Source organism: Myotis davidii, unplaced genomic scaffold (genome assembly GCF_000327345.1).
Source record: "Myotis davidii unplaced genomic scaffold, ASM32734v1 scaffold142, whole genome shotgun sequence".
Lineage (NCBI taxonomy): Eukaryota > Metazoa > Chordata > Mammalia > Chiroptera > Vespertilionidae > Myotis > Myotis davidii.
Genome location: NW_006294400.1, coordinates 3,801,144 through 3,809,508, shown reverse-complemented (window position 1 = coordinate 3,809,508; position 8,365 = coordinate 3,801,144).

Sequence of the window (8,365 nt, the reverse complement as noted above, 5' to 3'; positions counted from 1 at the left end):
TAGAACTCTAAATTGGGGACCGAAGGAAAAACGACTCAGAGTTGAGGGGAAGCTGCCGTCCTTGAGGCCCAGCTACGGTCTCACGAAGCGGGAGGTGGCAGGATCTGGAGTCCCCTAGATCTCGGGTCCTATCTGCCACTTCCACTCTGTGTGACCTTGGGCAAGCCACGTGGCCTCTCTGCGCCTTCCATGCCTGGAAAGGAGATAAGAAGCCCACCCTTCAGGTTGGCAACAGGCAAACGTACATGAAGTGCCAGGCGCAGAGCAGCTCCTCGGTGAGAGTTGCTGGATCAGAAGCAGAATGTACTTATTTCATTCTCCAGCCGAGAGAGAAGGGAGCCCAGAGTGATGGGCACGTGTGTGTCCACGTGCGCAGAAATGCAGTGGCTGAGCCACGAGATCAAGGGCAGTGGAGCTGCAGCTGGACGGCCTGGGGTGGGGGCAGGACAGGGCAGCCTCTGGTTTTCCCTTGGGAGGGAACTCCTACCATCTCCAGCAAGGCTCTGCCTGAACACTGGACCACTGGTTCAATGAATGAAACCAATAAATGAATGAATGAATGAATTCCCACATCATAGGTAGATGCATGAGGCTGAATAATGGCCACTCAAAGATGTCCATGCCCAATCCCCAGAACCTGTGAAGATGTCACCTTACATGGTAAAAGGGACTGTGCAGATATGACTAAGTTAAGGATCTGGAAATGCGAAGATTAGCCTGGGTTATGCAGGTGGGTTCAGTGTAATCGCGTGGGTCCTTAAAAGAAAGAGGCAGGCCCTAATAGGTTTGGCTCAGTGGATAGAGCGTCGGCCTGTGGACTGAAGGGTCCCAGGTTCGATTCTGGTCAAGGGCATGTACCTGGGTTGCGGGCACATCCTCAGTAGGAGGTATGTGGGAGGCAGCTGATCGATGTTTCTCTCTCATCGATGTTTCTAACTCTCTATCCCTCTCACTTCCTCTCTGTAAAAAAATCAAATATATATATATTTGATTTATATATATAAAAGAAAGAAAGAGGCAGGAGACTCAGAATTGGGGCCTTCGGTGTGAGCTGAGGAGGCCTGTAGGTAGTAGGCCTATGACATCCAGACCTGGGCCTCACAGTCATACAGCTTCTGTCCTCTGGACCTGATTAGGCCCACACGCCAATGGAGGGCTGTTGCGCCCACCTGACCTTCTGCTCTGGAGGATCAGAAAATGCCAGCTCATGATGGACAGCTCAGCTCTCATAGTTACTCCATGTCCCACCGTCAGGTACTCAGTAGGAAGCCGGGAGCTGATTTCCTAAGGGCGAACAGTTCTCTGCTATAGAGTCATGGACTTGCTTCTAAAGCCCAGTTAAAATAAATGACTTTTCTTAAATAGATACATTTGACTCATTTGGCAAAGTGCACGTTTCTTCAGCGACTTAATCCTTTGTTAATTGATTCCTGGTGAAGTGGCCTTTGGAGAATTGGTTTTTAACAAAACTGATCGGTGCTGGCGTCAGCGCTGGCTGGAATGGCCTCAAGAACGCTTTCTTGCTCTTGACTTTGCTCTCCTGTGTGGGCTTCGCTTTCACTTGACTTTTCCCTGACCTGGGGCAGAGATGGCCCCCATTCTTCCAGGGTGGCTGCCCCAGTTGGAGGAGCATGCGTTTCCCAGCAATTCCAGTATGAGAACCAGCAGGCCTCCTGGGTCCTTGGCCAAGGGGATGGCTCTGTCCTCCCAAAGGAGGGCCATCTGGAGGCCACAGAATGAGGGATCAAGAAGACAAAGGAATAGAGGGCTCCAGGGTTGACCTCAGGGACTATGTCTCAGCCCAGCACTGCCAGTTACTCATGGGAGATGAGTGTGAGTGTTGAAGTCAGACAGACCTGAGGTCAAAGGCCGCCTCAGCCACTCTAGCTGTGTGGCCTTGGGCAAGTTGCTTTACCTCTCTGAGCCACCTCACTGACCCCTCATATTCTGTTTCCAGGCCTGCCTTCATTCCCTGCCTCCCAGATCCATACACACCTAGAACCCCTCTCCTTCCTCTCCCCGGCCCACCCATCCTCCAAAAGGCCCACCTCGAGAGCTCCAACCACAGCCAGCCGGGGCTTAGTCTGCGACACGCTGACACACTCTTCTCGATGCCAGGATGTTCCAACATGTCCTGAGAAACAATTAAACTTTATGATTTTCCAAATTACCAACCATGCAAAATAGACAACCTCTGCCCAGCCCAGAGCCTTGCCCCTGAACTACTGACCCCACCAAAGGTGGGTGGAGGGGTCACTCATGGGCCAGGGGCTCAATCAAGAACCACCCCCGTTCCCGCCTGGGAGAGCCCCGGTGGTGGAGACATGTGTCCCCCAGGCCTGGTCCTTCGCGCTGGCTCCAGGCTGCCCAGCACACTGCTGCCTCCTGAGCCCGCAGGCAGACGGAAATCACTCCGGGAGACAGGCTGGTGCCCCTTAGAGACCAAGCCAGGCCAAAAAGGAAACCTTCATTTCAAAATTATTTTTATTATGATTTCAGTGTGTATTTAATTTACTTGATCTCGATTATGACTTGCATTTTATTATCTAAAAGATGATTGGTATCTCCATTACTGAAGTAGTGCAGGCGTATAAAAACAATAAGGAAACGAACAAACTAAACCTGGGAGACTCCTGTAAGTGGAGCAGGGCTCAGGAATGTGTCCGGTGCACATTCCTTGATTAAAAAACAAAGGAGAAAGGAAAGAAACACACACAAACGTGATTGTTCACTTTGTCCTTTGGAGGCAGCTGCTTCTGAACAGCTCTGTGACCGCACTGTCCCCGCAGCCAGAGAATCGCCCACCCCCACACGGGGCTGTGTGAGGGCAGGGGTCAGCCGGCCTCCCGTCTGCCCTGAGCACCCAGCACAGGGCCTGGTAGAGAGGGGGTGGAGGGTGGAGATGAAGGGGGAGACCCCCACTTCCTTGTTAAAACACGGGGACCTACAAAATCCTGCAGGAACCCACAGACAACAACTCACTTTACCTGGAGCGGCGGGAAAGTGGCCATGGACACGGGGCTGAGCCCCAACATGTGGTTAAGATCCCTCCAGTGTTTGTAAACACCCACCAGGCAGGGAAGCAGCAGAGGCAGTGCAGGAGGATGGCACGGCATGTGTGAAGGCATGGCGCCCGGGCCTGCGTGGAAACCTGGTACAGCCCAGAGGAGAAGAGAGGGGACAGGAGAGGAGGCTGAGGACATGGGAAAGGACGTCCTGAGCTGGGCCCGGGAGTTGGGACTTCATCCCCTTGATTTCAGGGAGCACCCAGCAGGTGCTCACTGAGCCTCGGTTGAATTTCAGGGATGTGGTCAATTGTTGAACCAGATTAGAAGGAGGGGGCCCCCAAGTCCAACCACTGGAGGGGCAGAAGCCTGGGACCCCATCCCCTGCCTGGGCCCCCAAGCAGCTCCCCTCCCCTCCCACTTACTCCAGCCTGGCTGTTTCTCTCGGCGCTTGATGAAGTTAAAATAAACCCTCTCTGGGGTGAATCACAGGCGTTCAAATTGGATTGGCACGCAGACGCCGAGCAGTTGGTGGCAGGAGCCAGGGGACCCAGAGAACAGGTTTTCGCTGGAGGGGACGTGAGCTTTATTTCCCTCTTGGTTGCTGACAAGGAAGCAGCTGTCCTTCCCTGATTATTTTTACCTCGAGTCACAGGCACTGATGGGGAGTCTCCCAGGCGCCCACCCGCCTGCCAGGGCCAAGGTGCAGAGCTCACACCAGGCCCAGCTCTGCCACGAGTCTTGAGCTCCACCTACCGCTGCCTCCACGCAGGACCAAGGAACAGTCCCTGCCACAAGCCAGGCCCTTCCCCTCCAAGGTGGGTCCCTGCCTAGAAGTGAGAGACAATATTTGAGACCAAAAAAGGGAAACATTCGTGATCAGTTTCCCTCCTCTAACTGCCAGCTCGTTTTTTCCCTTTGTTTTAGCTCAGACTTTTAGTTTAATGAAACTAAACCTAAATATGATGCAATTGTTAACTAAGTACCTCCAAATCGGTTGTGTCTTTCTATCCTTGCAAAGCCCAATAGATAGGGGTCGTTAGCTCCATTTTACAGCTAAAGAAACTGAGGCTCAGAGGGGAAGTGGCTTACCTAAAGTCACACATTAACAGAGAGGGAGAAATGGGAATTGAACACGGGTGCGTCTGACTCCAAATCCTGTGCATCACCTACTGTATTTTCAAGTCTTTGTCCGTGTGTCGGTCAGAAACGCTCTCAGCTCTACTAACAACAGAGCTTTGAAAAAGTGGGGGCTTGTTTTCCCTGGCAGGAGGTGGTCTCTAGGTTGGGAGGCAGCACAATGATGACATGGACCCGGGGTCTTTCAATCTTGTTGCCCCGCCCTCCTCCCTCCACCCCTCTTTTAAGTAGACTTTAAAGCGGTTTTAAGTTCACAGCACAATTGAGCAGAAGGTTCAGAGGTTTCCCAAACACCCCGACTCACACATGCAGAGTCTCCCCTACCATCAAGACCCTTCACCAGAGCCCTACATGTGTTACGCGGGATGCACCTACATTACCACACCATTATCACCCAAAGTCCACAGTTGACCTAAGAGCTCACTCTTGTACATCCTATGGGTTTGGACCGATGGCTAGTGACCTGTCACCACCATTGTGGTACCACGCCAAATATTTCACTGCCCTGCAAACTCTGCACTCTATTCATCCCTCCTTCCCCTCAGCCTCCAGAAACCACTGATCTCTTTTCAATCCCCATAATTTTGCCTTTTCCGGAGTATCATATAGTTGGAATCATATAGAATGTGGACTTTTCAAATTGGCATTTTTCCCTTAGTAACATGCATTTAAGTTTTCTCCATGTCTTTTCGAGCCTGGTAGCTCATTTCTTTTTCTTTCTTTTTTAAAAAAAATATATTTTATTGATTTTTTACAGAGAGGAAGGGAGAGGGATAGAGAGTTAGAAACATCGATGAGAGAGAAACATCGATCAGCTGCCTCCTGCACACTCCCTACTGGGGATGTGCCCGTAACCAAGGTACATGCCCTTGACCGGAATCGAACCTGGGACCCTTGAGTCCCCAGGCTGACGCTCTATCCACTGAGCCAAACTGGTTGGGGCTAGCTCATTTCTTTTTAGCACTGAATAATATGCCACTTCTGGATGTGTCATAGTTGACTTATCCCTTCAGCTACTGAAGGACATCTTTGTTGCTTCCTGGTCTGGGCAGTTAGGAATAAAGCTGCTAGAAGCGTCTGTGTGCGGGGCCCCATCATGCTTGATAGGTTGCCTTTTGACATGCCGGCCGCCTCATGGTCACATAGGGCTGCTGCAGCGCCAGGCATCTTACTTGCATCCATCTTTTCTTTTACTGTCATGTCATTTGCAGTTTCCTTATCACTTTACAATTCCCATTTTTGATCCTTTAACAATATTCCTTCAAGTGGTGAAGTTACACTGTATTTGTTGGACCTAGGTAGCTTCCAAGTTTTTCAATATTATACATAATGCTGTAATGACCATCTTTATGCTCATGTGCTTGGGTATCTCCCAAGCATAAATTCCGTGCAGAAGAATTACTTGGGTCAAAGATGTTAACATTTTTGGTACTCTCAATATAGTACTCTTTTTATAAAAATTGATTTTTAGAGTGAGGAAGGGAAAGGGAGAGAGAAACATCAATGAGAAAGAGTAACCAGCTGCCTCCTGCACGCCCCCTACTAGGGATCGAGCCAGAAAGCCCGGCATGTGCCTTGACCAGGAATCAAACCAGTGACCTCTTGTTGCATGGATCAATGCTCAACCACTGAACCACACACTGGCCGAGCTTAATATATTTACTCTTGATTTCCAAGACAATCGCGCTATTTTACACTGTGTAACAGTGCCTGGATATGTTGATTTCACCACAACTGTGCCAGCACAGAGGATTACCAGTTTTAAAAGGTTTTTACCAAATTAGTGTCATAAAATAGTACCTAAAGTAACTGCTGTTTTTATTCCTTTTAGTAAAATTGAGGAGAAACATACACATAAACCTTAGAGTCAGGATGAGCTTGGACGGCTGACCACCCTCCCAAGCAGGAGGTGGGCCGCTGCCTCCAGTCCCAGCTGCACGCCTCCCTCTGCACTCCTGGCACCACCACGTAGGCCAGGCTCTGCCCTCAGAGGCCAAAACCCTCTGTTCCCTCCCCGTAAACAGGGCCTCTCCTCCTCCGCATGTCACCTTTTAAATGACCTGTATGAAGACCAGGGACCCAGGTTCAAGGCCGGGCTCTGCCACTCGCCAGTTGTCTAACTTGGGGCTAGAGCCCCCCCTCCTCATTTGGAAAGTGGGAGTGACAGCCACTCCTCACTGTAGGTTGAAGGTAAGAGGATGAGGCTGGTAATGGGCCAGCTCAGGCACGGGGCAGGCGAGGTACTAAGTGCTCCCTCCCCACCCAAGGACGCTCTGCCTTCCACTAATTTATTTCAGATCTGAGTCTCACAAGATGGCCCCTCTAATCAGATGACCTTACCTGTGAATTGCGGGGAGATGCATGACAACAGGTCCTGCCCGGGGACTGAGGACCCCCCACTGCCCCGCGGGCCACCCCAACGCCCACGTCTCTGGCAGGCCAGGCGCCTGCCTGGTCCTGAGCGCGGGAGGGCGGGAGTGTGGGGGGCTCTGGGCTCTGAGGGGCTGGGACCAAGGGGCAGGGGCTCCTAGCACCGCCCCCAGGCACCGCCCAGCACCAGACCGCACAGCTGCGGACCTGCAGATGCCACCGCCAGATTTTGGTCCCCAACACCTTTGTTGAGAGTGAACAGACCACAGGCACCAGGCCCGGTGGAGGCGGTGAGGACTGGGCTGTGAACAGGGGAGGCATCCGCGCAGGTGAAGGGGAGGCCCGTGTCCCTGGCCCATCAATCCAGAAGGACCCACCTCTGGCCTCTTGCAGAGGGGGGACACGCAGCAGGGGCCAAGTTTCACATCTCATTCTTGGTGGGCAAGGAAGGGGGCGCCAAGGAGTTTGCGGGAGCAAACACGTATGGGAGCCAGTGTGAATGGGGGATGAGGCAGTCAGCATCTATTAAGCTGTACTGTGTGCCCAGTCCATGCTGGGCCCCGGCCCTCAGCCCTGGACCAGACTCCTACAATTTCCCCCAACTACTGGACACAGGTGCTGTTAAAAGGGGGGAACGTGTTATTCAGCATCCAAAATGTGTGAACCTTCTGCCTGCCCATGCTGGGACGCATTTGATTTTCGTGCTTCCGGACTTTATCTGGGAGAGGGGCGTGGTATGAATGATCACTGGTGATGGCTCCAGACTTCCAGGGGCCTGAGGCCAGCCAGGGAGCCCAGCGGAGCCTTTCTCATCTCCAGTGTTTTCTGAGACACAGTTGTGCCTGGCCAGAGCTCTTCCCAGGCCTGAAGGCCCTGGCCGGCCAAGAGCAACCCCCAAATCACCCGCGATTAGGGTTGCCTCTTACTAAGCAGCTGGGCGTGGCAGGCCTGCTGTCTGGGCTGGTGGATGAAATGACAGCACGCTGGGAACAGGAGGCCAAGGCCAGGCTGGAGGGACAGTATAGTCAACGGTCTGGAGGAGGGGTGCTGCCAGGGAAATGGGGGCAGCGTGGGGAGCAGGGGAAAGGTGACGGACAGGGGCAATGGTGGGATGTGTGAGGCCTGAGGAAACAGAGCCCTGAATTCCAAGCTGCAAACCCCGCCCCCGTGCAGGCCCTGCACTTTGTCACCCACCCCATGCCCCAGGTCACCAGGGCGACAGCATTTCCCAGCTGTGGTCCTGGAAGTGGCTCCTGGAGACCGTCCCTTTGTGTGAGTAAATGTCATGGCCCGGAGCGTTGGGCCATCCCAGCCTGGGCGTCCAGCCCAGTGGGTGCGGGAGCCAACCCAGGGGCCAGATGCCCCCGCAGACAGAGCGGGTAGCAAGGCAGGACGCGGAGCGGCTTTCCTTTGCTTTCTCCTTCCTCAGTCCATGCCTGCGAGCCCTGCCGCTCCTCACCTGCCCTGCTGGATCCAGAATGGCGCCCTCTACCTGCCACTGCCTCCTCTACCTCCTGGTACCTGAGCTTCTGGGCGGGGGTGCAGGGGAGGAGGCCAAGGGACTCACAACTTCTAGGGTTCCTAGTGGCCGCCTCACTTCGTGAGGTCACTGCAAAGGTTACGAAAGACAAGCCCCTGGCGTAGACACAGAATACAAGCTTTCACCTGGTGCTACAGCGTTTCACATTCACTCCTCTGCTTCTTTATCCTTCACACGGGGAATCAGGCTCAGGGCGGGAAGCGACATGCCCAAGATCATACTCTGGTGGGACTTGAACCCAGAGTTCAAGTCCCACTGCACCCCACTGGAGCATGCAGTAGGCATTCAGTAACTGCACACGTGAGGGTGG